This window comes from Cetorhinus maximus, chromosome 20 (assembly GCF_964194155.1).
Source record: "Cetorhinus maximus chromosome 20, sCetMax3.hap1.1, whole genome shotgun sequence".
Classification (NCBI taxonomy): Eukaryota; Metazoa; Chordata; class Chondrichthyes; order Lamniformes; family Cetorhinidae; genus Cetorhinus; species Cetorhinus maximus.
In genome coordinates this window covers 61,453,885-61,469,830 of record NC_135898.1, presented here as the reverse complement: position 1 = coordinate 61,469,830, position 15,946 = coordinate 61,453,885, and the positions used below count along the sequence as shown (strand labels likewise).

Sequence of the window (15,946 nt, the reverse complement as noted above, 5' to 3'; positions counted from 1 at the left end):
ATACATACTTCTACTTCTCACCCAAAAGTCTCAGATTTCAAAGGGTTAATCTCTGTGGTGCCTTGACCAATCTCCCTGATCTGGCCTTGATTTCGTTTTGAGGTTGATAGGAGTGTCTTCCACCTGGGTGGTTGTAGAGTTTTTTGTTCCTTGTCTCTATGCAGATCTAAATAGCATGTCCAAGGTTTCAGTAGTTTCCTTCCCAATGATATAAAGGCTCTTTGGTTCCTTCTGATATTTCCCTTGTCTGTCTCAATTCTGTAAGATCTCGGTTGTGCAGCTCTTTCTTTTACAATGCCTTCTTTCCGTTGATCTTGTATACACACTCTCTCCCAGGCTGTAGCTCTTTCAAGCCTCATGCTCAGTGCCTAAAGTTGAAATTCCAGGCTTCACTGTCTCTTTGTTGCTCCTAACACTTCCCAACTTTCCCACGATCATCTGACATAACGTTAGGTTGCTGTGCTTGTTGTAGAGCTGGAAGTTGTGTTTGCAGCTGTCCTCCCATCAATAATTCTGATGGCAAGAACCCATTTTTTAGCAGTGAAGTTCTGTAGTTAAGAAGGGCTAAGTTCCTTGTTCCTTTTCATCAATTCCTTGATTGTTTGAACTCCTCTTTCTGCTTTTCCATTCGACTGAGGATATCTAGGTAAACTAAGCACATGCATGAAACCATATTCCTACACTAAGTTGTGGAACAGCTCATTACCAAACTGAGGTCCATTGTCTGACACCGCAATGTCCAGGATGCCATGTGTCACAAAGATTCTTCTTAGTGATGTAATGACTGCTTCCACCATGATGCTATGCAGCTGACTCAGTTCAAACCATCTGGAGTAGAAGTCAATTATGATGATGAAAGCTTTGCCTTTAAACTCAAATAAATCCATCCCCATGCATTGCCATGGCCTCGAAGAAAAAATGGAGGGTGCCAGTGGTTCGCTGTGCTATTGGCTATTCACTGCACACATATGGCAATTTATGATTAACTCTTCAATGCAGTGACTGATGCCTGGCCACCAGAATGACTGTTGGGCTCCCGCTCAGCATTTTGCTATTCCCAAGAGACATTGATGGATTTTTTGGAGAGTGTCAATTGAAGTGTTTTAGAGATGACTAGTCTGTCATTAAAAATAAGAAATCATCAATGATTGTGAGATGTTTTCTCTGTTCAAAGTATTGGCGAAGTACTGGGTTGTTAGGGGTATACCCCTGCCATCTATTCTGGCAATACTTTTTTATTTTGATGCATTTGTCATCCTGCTGTTGTGCTTGCTTAATTTATTGTAATCTCTTTTCAGTGGCTGTTAGCTTTTAGGTAATGAGTGAAGTAAATGCTTCCACTTCCTCAATAAAATTTAAATCTCCAAGTTTGACTACTTCCACTGGTATACTTGATAATGTATCAGCTGCCGTCTGGTACTTGTCGTGAATGTACTCCGTAACGGAATCGTAAATCTTCAGTCTCGATCTAAAACATTGAATTGTAGGCAGCATTTTTTGCACTTTCCGTTAGGTTAAGAAGAGTAATCAAAGATCTGCAGTCTATTTCAATTTTAAATCTTAATCCCATGACATAATCAGAGAACTTTTCACAAGCCATATGGCTGCCAATGCTTCTTTCTCAATCTCAATGGTTGCATACCTCTTCTTTGTGTCCATGAGAGATCTTGAGAAGTAATAAACTGGTCTTCTGTGTCCATATTTTTGAACTAGAAACACCACTGCACCCAAGCCTGTAGATGATGCGTTCACTGCTATAATTGTTGGCAACTCTGGATCACAGTGCGCTAGAATTTCTGATGAAATTAGGAGGTTTTTGATCCTGTCAAAAGCATTTTGCTGGTTCACGTTCCAGCACCACCGTTGAACTTGTCTCAACAGCTGTTGTAACAGCTTGTTAATTTCAGCCAAGTTTGGTAAGAACTTGCCTACTTGATTGACCATTCCAAGAAAACTGTAATTCTGTGATGTTTGATGCCTGTGGGAACTCTCCAGTGACCTTGATTTTCTGTGGGCCAGCCACATTTCCTGAAGCTTGCACATGTGGCCTAAGAACTTTATCAAAGGTTTTGCAAATTCACATTTGCCATTTAATGCCAAACCTTTCTTGTAGGAAGCAGTCATATGGACTTTCGAGTCATACAGGCTCGAAACTTAACTCTGCTTCTTTCTCCACAGATGCTGCCATACCTGCTGAGTTTTTCCAGCATTTTCTGTTTTTATTTCACATTTCACATACAGCATCCGCAGTACTTTGCTTTTATCTTACTGCTTCTTGTAGGACTTTGAGGACTGCTGTCACTCGACAGTCATGTTCTTCCCTCGATGAACTGTGTATGGAAGTGTCGTTCATAAGGCATGTTATTCCTTCCATGCCTTCCAGGGTCTAAGGTGTTCTTTGGAATATCTCAGGTGCAGAAGCAATTCCAAATGGTAACCTGTTAAAACAATAATGACCAAATGGGGTGACATAAATAGTTAGCAATCTGGATTCTTTGTCCAGAGGCAAATGCCAAAAGTCACAACATCTAATTTTGTGAAGAGGGTGCTTTTTGCTAATTTGGAGAGACTTTCATCCACTGATGCCATTGGGTGGATCTCGTGCTCTACTGACTTATTTAATTGAGTCAAGTCCACATGGTTTCTAATTGAACCATTAGACTTTGGTACAATGACCATTCCAGACCACTTCATCGGTATGGTTACTGGAGTGATGATCCCTTATTGTAGCATGTGTTCAATATTGCTCTTGTGTTTTTTTTAAGAGTGGGTGAAGGACATTCCTCACTGTGAAGAGATATATAGGCTTAGCATCTGCCCTTAGGGTTATGTGATATTCTGTTTTCAGCTTTCCTAAGACTGAAAATAGGGATGTAAATTCATTCCTGAATACCTCACTAGACTGCTCGTCAGTAATTTCACCAACCTTGTAAATGAGCCTCAGCTGCAAGCATGCTTTCCTGCTCAGTAATGATGACTTCCTGGTTCTTTGTCAAATATGGGGGTTACGGCAATTTCTTTATCCTCGTATCTTAATATTACCAAGTGTTGGCCCATTACTTTTCATGCTGTCCCTCCTGGACCTTGCAAGGCTGGTTGTAATAAGATATTTTTAAGCCACTTCATCAGAGAATACTGAAACACCCATGCCAGTATCTAGCTTGAATTCTATGGGGTGACCATCAACATCTAATTTAATGTTCCAATAATTATTTTCTTTGTTGGTAACTTCTCCTAGGGAGGTTATTTGTTATTTCTGTGGCTCTTCCACTTCTTGGATTTGATTTGGTCTTGTTATCTCTTTTATCCTATGAGTTATAGGAACTTTGGATCTGCAGGCTATTTTAAAATGTCCTAACTTCCCAAAGTTGTGGCACTCAGCTCGCCCCGCTGGACATTCTTCCCACTTGTGTGGGTTTTGTTGCCACACTGAAAGTATCTCAAGATGGCGGTTGATGCGCTTTTTCCCAATTTTGCGGGTTTTTGCTTCACTGCACTTTCTCTTTTTTGTCCAACATATTGAATGGCTTCATTCATTGGGCGGGATTTTCTGGCCCGTCTGCCGCTGGGATCGTCCAGTCCCGCCAAAAGTCAATGGATTTTTGGCTGGGCCGTCGAATTTCCTGAAGTTTCTGAAAGTCCCGGCCATTGTTTTCTAAGGGACATCACTTTTCCCATGAACAACCGCTCTGTTTTGCTCCCTAAGCTCGGTGTGTCGCACTATTTGTGAGAGTTAGATCTTCCTTCATCTGTAAAAGCTCTGAAAGCACTTCATCCAAGACCCTAACAACTCTATGATCACATATTTATTCATCTCTGGGGATCCCATAGTCGCATTTCTCTGCGCGACTATATAGGTCATTTATAAATAAATCCATGGATTCTCCCGGTTTTTGCCTCCTCTTATTAAATTTCACTTGCTCAATTATCAATTTTTTTCAAACACTGATGTACGAATCGAATGCCTGGTGGATTTCCTCAAAGCAGCTTGAAGCCTCATCGACACCCTGTCTCGCAATATCATCTGCTATGGCCTCCACTGTGTAAAGCACAGACTTGATCCTTCTGTTCCTTCTTATGCAAACCTGAAACTGTTCCATATCTGGAGAATCTCTTCTTCCAATTGCTCCAGTGTTGAGCCTGTTGTGAGTGTTCAGCACTTCGGAACAGTTCTGGGAGTGGCAATGTAGATTCCATGCTTAGTCTAAGCTCTGAGTCTGTTGCTTCTTCAGAAATTTGACTTGTAAATTATGATCTGCACTCACTGCTGTCTGGACTCTGGGTCTGTGTGTCTGCTTGCATCTGTAGTACCCATGATGTTCTTTTTTCAGGTGATTCTCCAATCTTCTTTCTTCTAGTCCTTTTTCCAAGGATTTGTAGGTCTCTCAGGTCTGCAGTCTTCTCTTGGAGTTTTTCTGGGTCTTTACGCTCTGTCCTCTGTCGCCATGTTTCGGAAGATGCGCATGAACAGTGATGGAAACCACCACCTGCCACCATGTTTTGTCTTGGGTTCAGGGTCTAGATGGGGTTTCTTTAGGGCTTGCCTGTTACCATAATAATGCTACCATAGACCGTTATTCATAAAAAGCATACTTGTTTACTTACAGATCTATGTACTTCTCAAGACCCTACACATTCTGCCTCCCACCAGATCTCTTAATCATGTGACATTGAACCATAGTTACATCAGTATCAGATGTTCCTAATGTCAATCCTTTACTCTATAGTAGATATATGAAAAAATCGACTCCAAGGAGTATTTTGTGTAGATGACAATTATTGGCCACCTCAATGTTTCAGCTGCATGTGGATCTATGTGCAATTTATTCTCACTCAAAACTACACAAAAATCATTCTCTATCCCTAAAGAAGTAAGCTTGGCTGAACCTGTATAATGGATTTTTGATTTACCCAATAGAAACATGTGAATTATGCACATTGTGAAGGGAGGAATTACACAGACTCTTGAATTTCACCTTTAGGTAAAGAATTGCAGAGTGCAACAACTTATCAAAAACTAAACAACAATAAATTTCATCTACATAGCAACATAAAAGCATGTCTCAAGCTGTTTCACAGAAGCATAATCAAACAAAAATTTACACTGAGCCAAAGAAGGAGATATTAGGAAGGGTGACTAAAAGCTGGATCAAAGAGGTAGGTTTTAAAGAGAGTCTTAAAGGAGAAAAGAAAGGTCGAGAGGTTTAGAAAGAGAATTCCAGAGCTTATGGCCTAAATAGTTGATGGCACAGCTGTTAATGGTGGGACAAAGGAAATGCGAGATGCATAACAGGCCATTGTTGGAATAATGCAGAGTTCCCAGATGATTGCAGGGCTGAAGAGGTTACAGGGTATGGGAAGGGCGGGACCACGAAGGGACTGAACACAAGAATAAGAATTTAAAATCGGGGGTTTTAAGAATTGAGAGGCAAGGTAAAACAGTGAGCACAGACATGGTGGGTGGATAGGCTTTGCAGTGGTTAGGATACAGGCACCAGAGATTTGGATTAGCTGAAGCTTGCTTGTGGACAGTCAGAAGAATATTTGAAAGTGAAGATAACAAAGGTATGGATGAGGATTTTGTCAGCAAATGGTCTGAGGCAAGGGCAGAGGTAGGTAGGTAATGTTACCAAGCTGGAATTAGAAATCTTTGTGATGAAGAGGATATGGGAGTCAGAAGTTTGGCTGAGGGTCACATAGGAGGGCAAGATTGTGAACAGCTGGTTTCAGCCTAAGATAGTGGCTACAGAGGGAGATGGAATCAATGGGAAGGGTTCAGAGATTGTGGTGAGTGGCAAAGGTGGTGGCTTTGATATTTCCAATGTTTAGGCCAAGAAAATTGCACCTCAGTTAAGTCTAAATATCGGACAAACAGATTGATAACATAGATACAATGGAGGGGTGGGCGAACGTTAGGAGGGTTAGAGTGGGTGTTTTCAGCATAAATACGGAATCTAACACCCTGGGCAGAATTTTACGCTGACTGGGCAGGCGCATGAACAACCCGATCGGATGTGAAATCGTGCGAGATGACATTGGGTGAGTGTCCCGATGTCATCCCGCACTCGCGCGATATTTTGGTCGGGGACCTGCGTGGGCATCGGAACTGCGCCTGCCATCAATTAAGAGGCCAGTTAAGGTAATTGAAAAGACAATCACCGAAGATCGTCGCAAAGGCAAAACGGGCAGGCAGGCAGCCAACAATTTGCAAAACCTCATCCAAGTTCAGGATAAAAAGAGTCAGCAGCATTGCCAGTGTGAGTAGTGAGGAGTTTTGGAGATAGTTTGCTGCTGGTTGCTTATTGGTACTTGGCAGCTTCATCTCTGTTCGGGGCTTCATTCTTAGCATTTCCAGGCTTCATTTCAGGACTCATTGGTGTCTCCAAGGCTCCTGGAGGATTCAGACTGTGTGGCCCTTCCAGGTATCAGACAGCCTTCCCTTACCCTGATAATGGGGATTGTGGTCTCCAATGGTGGCACCTCCTCTGAGGAGGAAGTGGGGCAGAAGGAAGAGGAGGCCATGTGTCCCAATGCAGCGTCCAGGGGAGCGACCTGTGGGAGAAGAGATGCAAGCACAAGGGGTGCAGGGCCAGCAAGTAGTCCAGTAGTCCAGTGTGTATGGGGCCGCAGAAGACGCCACTATCCTGCTGCCAGGGGTTTACAGGCGATACAGCTACCTCAATATGTCCAAGGTGCAATGTCGAAGGAGGGTCTGCTCCTCAAGGGATTCAGTGATCGCCATTTGTCAGATGATTGGCCTGAGATCTGCTCCGACTGTGTGGGTGGACACCCCATGCCAGTGGCGCTGAAAGTCACAGTAGCCCTCAACTTCTATGCCTCCAACTCTTTCCAGGGGGCAGTGGGGGATCTGTGTGGAGCTCCCAGTCAGCTGTCCATAGTTGCATCAAGCTGGTGACAAAAGCTCTTTTCAGGTGGGTATTGACTTCCATTCAATTCCGTACAGACGAGGCCAGCCAGGCTGAGCAAGCTAGAGACTTTGCAGCGATTGCTGGGTTCCCCCGCATCCAGGGTGCCATTGGCTGCACACATGTGGCCATCAAGGCGACAGCGGGTCAGCTGGGTGCCTTCGTCAACAAGAGGGGATTCCACTCCATGAACGTGAAGATAGTGTGTGATCATAGGATGCATATTCTGCAAGTCTGTGCAAGATAACCTGGTAGCTCCCATGACGCTTACATCTTGAGACACTCCCAAATGCTGAGGCTCTTCAGTGCTCCAGCTCAACTGGATGGATGGCTGCTGGGTGACAAGGGCTATCTGTTGAAAAGGTGGCTTATGACACCTTTCCGCCACCCAAGAACAGAGGCAGAGCAGCTTTATAATGTGCCTCCACAAGGGCGGTGATAGAGAGAACCATAGGTCATCTTAAGATGTGCTTCCAATGCCTGGACTGTTCAGGGGAAGCACTACAGTACTGCCCAGAAGCTCAGGTGTCACTGATCATGGCTGCATGCTACACTCTCCGCAATCAGGCTCTGGAAGGGGGGACCTACGGGAGGAAGAGAATCTTGACGCAGCTCCCCAGGCCACAGACGATGAATCCAGTTGTGAGTCAGAAAATGGGCATGGTGAGGAGAATGCTGAGGGCGTGGAAGCAGACATCTGTAACCTCCAGAGAGGCAGGGGCACCAGGGATGCCTTGATCCAACGCTCCTTCAGCAAGGCTGCTTAATAACCACTCCCACCTCATGTCAGAGCTACCGCCTCCATTCAGGATGTCCGAAATGCCCCTGTCATGTGAACCCAAAGTCCACCCAGTGCCTGAGCAATAAAGTTTAGAGCCACTCATTACATACTGGTGTACCTTGCACCAAAATAAAAGGTGAAGTATACTCAAGCCATCACAACAAAAGCAAATTTAATGTCAATGTCACATTGAAATCACATTGACATGACCATTACTGGTGTTGATGTCCACACCAGTAGACATATAAACCAAACATAACTGAACAGAAGATCACCCATGAACAGTCTATCTTGTGCCCATAGTGCCTTAAACTTACTTTTGCGAGTGCTACGTCTTGATGCGCCCCCCCCCGCACCTCCCTCCCCCCCCACGCCCCCCTCGCTAGCAGCTGCACTGGAGGCAGCCTGCTGACTGTGCAGTTGTTAGCCTTGAGGACCTTGGCGGTCATCCTCTGGCCAGTGGAGCCTGTGCTGGTCCCACCTGGGAACGAGCAGCCAGTGCCATGGCTAGCATCTCCCCAGTCATTGCAGCAAAATCAGATGCCATGGTCACTGGCGGAGGGGTGGAGGAGCTGTTGCCGTCACTCAGAGCGCCCTGAGAGGAGCCCACAGAGACGCTCGTGTGCCAATGTGAGGTCGCTCTGGACCTCCCTGTTCACCATTGAGGGATGGGCACCTAGCTGGGATATTGGATGCCTCATCCATCTCCCACACTGAAACTGACCACCTGAGGTCATTGCCTGTGTGAGGGCTTGCAGGTCCGAGCGCAAACCAAGAAACCCCTGATTCTCTACCTGGAGCTGCATCTCCATGAGAGTCGCCACAGTCTCAATGGAGGAGGTAGTGCGCTCAGCCATGAGGGTCAACGCAATGTTCATGCTCCACATGGACTCCCCCACAACGGATATCATGGTACGCAGACTCTCATGGATTTCTGCCAGATCCTCCTGCACATCTCGCTGAACATCCAGCATCTGCCGCCTAATGGATGACTCCAGAGGCTCATCATCTGCCTTCGACCCAGCATTGTCCTGGTCCCCAGCAGTCCTCTGACTGCTGTCGCCCTGTGCACTCTCTGCATCCGCCTGCACCTCAAGCGAGTGTGAAATGCCCTCACCAATGTGCACTAACAATTAAGCCAATGGTCTAATGCCCATCGAGGTGTTGGTATCTGTGCTAGTGCCTGGTTCAGAGTGTGGGTGTGACAGAGGTGCAGATGAAGCCCGGCAGTCCTCCGGCACACCTGCACTCGGGGTCCAGAGAATGCATGCGAATCTAAGGGAGAAGAAGAACGTGTTATTAGTTAAAGTCTTCACACTGTCACTGTGCATGCCAGGCACCCTGGTGAGACAGTGGAGGGCTGCACCAAGGCACCATCATCTTTCAATGATCAATGGGGACTCCAGGTTTGAGGCTCCCATCAATTAAGAGACTACACTAGAATGGTTGCACAATCCGAAACTCTCACCTCTGTGCACTGTGCTCTTATCTTTGTCTGGCACCCACTCCTCTCCACGCCCGGTTGCATGTGGAGCTTTCCAGCTCAAGGATGCCCTGCTAAAACCTGGTCAGCAGCAACAGAGTGGATGGGTCTCCGCCCATCCGTGACCTCTCCAATTGGTTATGGCTTGTCTTCTCCTGAAACGACAGAGAAGCATTGATTTGTCCGCTCTCTACCTGCAGCGCCATTGCAGACTGGCCAACCCCACCTGAGGAACACCTTGCAGGGCACAGCTGGCTCGCAGCCCTTGAGCCGCAAGGCACTCAGTCCAAGTAGCCAGGGCTGACCCCCTTGGCCAGCTCCAGTGTCATTGACAGTTGGCACTCCTAAACTCCACGGATGAACAGCGAGCCCTTAACACTTCTGCACACTGATTCATGCCAACATGATACTCCCCTTTCCTGAGCGCAGCAAGTTATTGAGCATCTTGCGGCACTGCACCCATATGTGCCGCACCACGTCATGGCTGCTGATCCATCTCTGGGGACAAAGGTGACCCTCCTGGCAGCCACCTCCTCAGGAGCATGGTGAGGCACTCATCCAAAAAGCAGGAGGTCAAGTGCCCACCTAACCTGCCCTCCCACCTGGCATCTCCAGTTGTACTGGATTCCATAACTCTACTGTTGAAAGTGCAGATTATATGTTCTTCCATAGCAGCCTTCAAGGGGCTTCCTGTACTGTTTTTAACTGGCTGCAGAGTCGCCATTGGACCTGGTGGCCGGCAGGTCCCAGCCCCCTCGTCCCTTCCTGACCATTGGGGCGCCGCGTTTCATGCTGGGTGGGCCTTATTGACCCGCCAGCATGAAATCGAGGTTGTGGGCTGATGGCAGGCAGCGGCCCGTAACCCAGCCAATCCCAGGACCGCCGATTAGCCTGCCCGCCAACCTGAAAAATCTGTCCCATGTCTTTAAATGTTGTCACTGAGAAGGTGATGGTGTGTCTTCTTTACGAATCATTGCATTTCTTCCATTGATTGTAGTCTTCCAATGGTACCTGATAATTTGACAATTTCAATAGGTGAATGTAAATGAGTCTCAAATGATGTATTAATGTCCATCATGCCACTTCCCAGGATTCCCACTGGGATGGCAGTATTCATCTATCATATCACTAGCTCTTGATAGAAGCACTATTAAAGAGCATTACCTGAAGACGGTAAGGGAAATTTACAATTATTTTCTATTTCTTCTTGTCACTTAGCTGTTGAAATACCTTTATGGCAACTGTGAGATGACTAACACTTTTATCCAAGCTCATTAATAGTAGTGCAATGCTTCCCAAGAGAATCCCCTTATATTTCTGTTTTTTAGAAGGTGATCAAATAGATCTGCAAAGTATATTGCACCAGAAGTCCTCTGAGCCCAAGTACCAGTACCCTCACACCCACATTTCCAGAGTAAGGCACACGTACCTTAGTAGGTCAGAGGTACAAGGCTTGTACATGTTGGAATTCAAAAGGGAGGCAATGACTGAGTAATGCTGCATGCTGAAAATTGCAACCAAAACTAACTTGCTGGGATTTTTGAACAGGTAACGGAAAGAGCTGATGAGGTCAATGTTGTTGATGTGGTGTACCTGGGACTTCTAAAAGACAGTTGATACAGTGCCGCACACAGACTTGTGAGCAAAGTTATAGCTCATGGCATAGAAGGGACAGAAGCAACATGGATACAAAATTGGCTCAGTGACAGGAAACAGAGAGCAGTGGTTAATGGGTGTTTTTCGGCGTACAGGAAGGCTTGTACTGGAGTTTTCCAGGGATCAGTGTTGGGATCCTTGCTTTTCCTTATATAGATTAATGACCTAGACCTGTACAAGGCACAATTTCATAATTTGCAGATGATATAAACTTGGAAGCACTGTGAACTGTGAGGAGGGTAGTGCAGAACTTCAAAAGGACATAGACAGGTTGGTGGTATGGGCAGATAAGTGGCAGAAGTTTAATCTGGAGAAATGTGAAGTGATTCATTTTGGTAGGAAGAACATGGAGAGACGAAATAAAATAAAGGGTACAAATCTAAAGGGAGTGCAGGAGCAGAGGAACCTAGAGCAGAGGGTGTATATGTGTATAAGTCATTGAAGGTGGTGGAAAAGAGGAGCAGTCAATACAGTATCCTAAGGCTTTATTAATAGGGCCATAGAGTACAAGAACAAGGCGGCTATGCTGAACTTGTATAACACACTAGTTTGGCCTCAGCTGGAGTATTGCATCCATTTCTAGGTGCCTCACTTTAGGAGAGATGTGGAGGCATTGTAGAGATGCAGAAAAGTTCATGAGAATGGTTCCAGGGATGAGGAACTTTAGTTATGAAGATAGATTGGAGAAGCTGGAACTGTTCTCCTTGCAGAAGAGAAGGCTGAGGGATTTAATAGATGTATTCAAAATCATGAGGGGTCTGGACAGAGTAGATAGGGAGAAACTGTTTCCACTCGTGAAAGGATCGATAATGAGCTGGCACAGGTTTAAAGTAATTTGCAAAGGAAGCAAAAAAGTGACATGAGGAAAAACCTTTCCACATAGTGAGTGGTTAAAGTCTGAAATGCACTGCCAGAGAGCGTGGTAAAGTCAGGTTCAATAGAGGCATTCAAAAAGTAATTAGACTGTTATCTGAAAAAGAAGAATATACAGCATTATGAAGAGAAGGTGGGGGGATGGCACTAGGTGAATTGCTCATTTGGAGAGCCAGTGCAGATACAATGGGTGAAAAAACCTCCTGTTGCGCTGTAACAATTCTATAATTCTGAAAACAATCCATAGTCACATAACAGACACTGGATCTGAAGGTCAAAATAGCTCTTAACTTCTCTGTCTCCATGTCATTTCAAGATACAACAGACAGCACCAGTGATGTTAATTGATCTGCTTTACATACATATTTAAAACAAGTGATGGATTCTATTCTGAATTAAACTTAGCTGTAGATACTGTCCAAGGTTCAAAGGCATCAGTTGCTGCTGTAAGCAGTTTAGGCTTCTTGGTGGCAACATTCAACTTGGAAAGCACACAAAATGGGTGGTTTCACATTCGCTGTCTGTATATTGGGTGGGCAGTATCACATTTACATGTTTAGTAATCCGGATGAATTTCACTCCCTTCTTAGTTTATGGGAATTTACTCACACTGCATCTACTTGTACAATAGTGTAATCCCGGGATAGAACAATAATATTCCCTTGCAATCTGGAGTATATATTTTGGCACAGAATTATTTTTCAATCTCTCTGAAGGCAGACTGAGTTAACACTAGATGAGACAACGTTTGGTTTGAGGTGTAAACTGCTTTTTTCCACAAGGTACAGATCAATAGGTACGATCAGAGTCACTTATTTAAATCAGTACAACGTATATTCACATAATGATAAAAAATGAAGAACACACGATACTATTTCTACTTATGAGTCTTTTTACATAATTTAGCAGAATAATCCCTCTACATCAGTCATAAGCAGACCTGCACCCTCTCTCTTTTACTGTTTTCTGTTCTAAAAAGCCTCCCTCACTGTGTCAAAAAGCTTGCCCCTTTCATAGACTGCCAGAGACCAAAGGGCTTTCCAGCATCCAGACATAATAATGAATCACTTATTGTTACATCTCTGGGAGGAGCAATTTCTAATTAGTAAATTAACCATCTCTCATCCCAATGCCGATTTCAAATTTATGAAAATACACATTGCCTTTAAAATCCCAGCATTGAAATATACTCTTTTTTGCAATTTTTAAAGTCTTGGTTAAATAATTTTTTCATGATTTTTTTCTGTTTTGAAAGGAATACATGATATTGTTTGCTTTACCCACATATTAGTGTACTGAGAGATTGGGATTACAAAATTCTCTTGCAGTTATTTCAGTTGAAATAAATAGGCACATAAAACCGTGGAGATTATGCTGCACGTTATTATCACACAAATGCTTATTGTACTCATATCAAATTTGTTTGTCTGCTATATAATTGGAGCTGCTAATCCAGTTAAAATTAAATCAGGCTGAAGTTTTATTGACAAATATAGTTTCCAGGTTATAACTAATTAAGTACACAACTGAATTAAATGAGTTTCCAGAGACAAAATCTAGAGGTTGGATTTTTTGCGAAACAAAAATAAAAAGAAAAGAAAAAGATGCATTAAAAAGAAAACTACTGAGTGCATTGTGAATAGGAGACTTGGGCTCCAAAATTGCTCATCCATTCCAGCAGAATTCAAATAGGTCCCAGACTTACCCATATAGACATTACACATCCATACAATATTTGCTGAGGCCTTGTTTAAGGTCTACCTCTGACCTCTGCAAATTAGACCACTGATATAGCAGGGGCAAAGTCTAGAATGATTACTTGTATGTAGGGAGTTACCTCTTCCTCAATCTCAAAGAAGCCCTTCAGTTTGAAGACTGGTACACTAAGTGAAATAAGCCATACTACCCTTCTGATGGACAGAGGTGAGGCCCTACCAGGGGAACACAACTCAGGATCTTGAACTAGATCCCAAAAATCACAAGGAAGGATATTTTAGAAAATGTTTAAATCCCCCACCTCTGACACAAGGGGCTATGAAGGCCTCTGCATCTTTCTGGAGGGTAGTGGGGGGCAGGGGTGGGGTGGTGGGAGTGGTTGGTGATAGGATAGAGTCTAACATTTCAATCCCACCCCCAGGCAGGACAATTTCCATTGGTATTTCTGACAAATTCAGCAGGGGGTACCACAGATATCCTTCTACATCTCTAAAGCCTTGCCTCTGGAGACTCTCTCCCCTGACCTTTAAACTTTGGTGAGGTCAGCAGTAAAGTTCAACAGTGGGCATATTCTGCTTTAATTGATGGGATTGTGGCTCCGTGGCTTTTTGAGACATCATGTGGCATAAACCAACACCCTCACCCATCATTATATAATGTATGAATCATCTCCTGGCTAACAAGCAGAAGCGATGGCATACTGTGGCGGGAGCTGCAGGTGGACACTGGAGAGGTGGACAATGGAGAAATGGACAGCAGGGAGAGGAGCAAGAGAGAGGGCAGCAAATAAGGGATTGAGGTTTCAGGAGGAACAACCACATAACAGGCGGTGCAGGCCTCAATTTCCTTGAACTATCTGAAGAGCAGTGCTTCCAGAGGCTCGCATTGACATGCCAGGTGGTTGCAGATATCCTCAGCCTCCCAGAAGAAGAATTGTTTCCTGCTGGACCTGTTGGCTATGCATTGCCTGTCACTGTGAAAATCACCACTGCCCTCAATTTCTTTGCCACTGGTTCCTTCGAGACATCATCAAAGATGCAGTGAGGGTTTCTGATTTGCTGCACATAAACTCATAAAGCAGGTGAATGATAGGTTGTTTGCCAGGCAGTCGCCTATGTCAACTTCTTATGAGACAACAATAGCCAGAATGAGCAGGCACTTAAGAGTTGCATCTGTGGCTGGCTTCCCACAGGTACAGGGTGCCATTGGCTAGACACACGACACAATCCAAGGGGCCACCAGATCATCCAGGAGCTTTCATCAACCACATTATTAAATCAAGGCGCAACCCTTGACTGTCCCGAATCCATCGTGAAACTCCTACCTCTCTTTGTACAAGCTCCAACTCCTCCAAATGAATTGACCATTCAAATAATCGCATTGCAATCATATCATGTTGGTGTGCACCAGGTCCACTGATGCACAAAATCTGTAGGTAGAATTATAAATAGATTATCATGCTGTTGAAATCAGACATTATGATGTACCAAACTTCTCTTGGATTTGGTGCCCAATACATATCACATCCCCCTTGTTGATGTATAATTGTGTAATTACATCTTTATAAAGGAAGAATTTGAAACTCCCAGCTTGCAGGTATGTTCACAATTCTGGATGAATAGGATCTCTTCATTTTTCTAGGATGACTCAAACGTCTTTATATTCAATGAAGTTTGGAAAAATATTTGAAAAAATAACTCCAACTTAAATGTTGCGGATTTAAGAGGGGTGTGTTAAGATTCACATCACAAACAACATTCCATTCTATATAAAAAACTAATGCTTTAAAATAAATGAGCAAATGGACTGAGATTTTAATTAATAAACAGTAGTTCCATCTTATTGCCATGGAGTCTCGTTAAAAAATATTTCCTGTCATGTAAAAATTCACTGAATACAAAACATAGACCAGGCATTCTCTCCATCACAAACTATGAGTGTTGGATGTTAAACTACAACATTGAATGTTTTTGGCAGGATACAGCCTCTGTATTTACCCAGCTTCACCTTTTAAGCACAAGTAAAATGTATTATTTTGCTGAATGTTATATGGTAAGCAGTTATGCTGCTGTCCTACTCGAGATATTTGTTATAGTGCTGGCACACTACTGAAAATATATACATAAATTGCAGCTCAAGTTAATCCATGGATAACATAACTCCCTTTGTATATTGTCAGCTTTAGTTCATTTCTATATTCAGTTAACGTTGACAGCGCAAAATTGTTTCCAATTTGAGTACTGCATCTTGGACTTATGTCTTAAACACAGAACTATAATTAATCCAACAGGATTAATGCTATAGGGCAGGATTTTGGGTCGTCGGACAGGCGCGGCATGCGGGTCCGGGAGCGGCTGGGAAATGGTCCGCTGTCCGCGATCGGCCCCTGACCGCGATTTCACGCTAGCTGGCCAATTAACAGCGCACCTTTCAAGCTGGCTGGCTGAGAACCTCAGCGGTGTCGGGGTGGGGTGGGAGGAGTGCGAGCAAAAAAGTCTGTGCATGCACCGG

At 44.2% G+C, this 15,946-nt stretch overlaps 1 long non-coding RNA gene across 1 annotated transcript in view; it reads right to left on the bottom strand.

Annotated features, from left to right (window-relative positions):
- Positions 1 to 14,867, bottom strand: part of LOC144694431 (uncharacterized) — a 41,648-nt gene extending 26,781 nt beyond the window's left edge. Inside the window, exon 1 of the long non-coding RNA XR_013579750.1 lies at positions 14,760 to 14,867. This is a non-coding gene — a long non-coding RNA (uncharacterized LOC144694431). The remainder of the gene's footprint in view (positions 1 to 14,759) is intronic.
- Between the last annotated feature and the right edge of the window lie 1,079 nt (positions 14,868 to 15,946).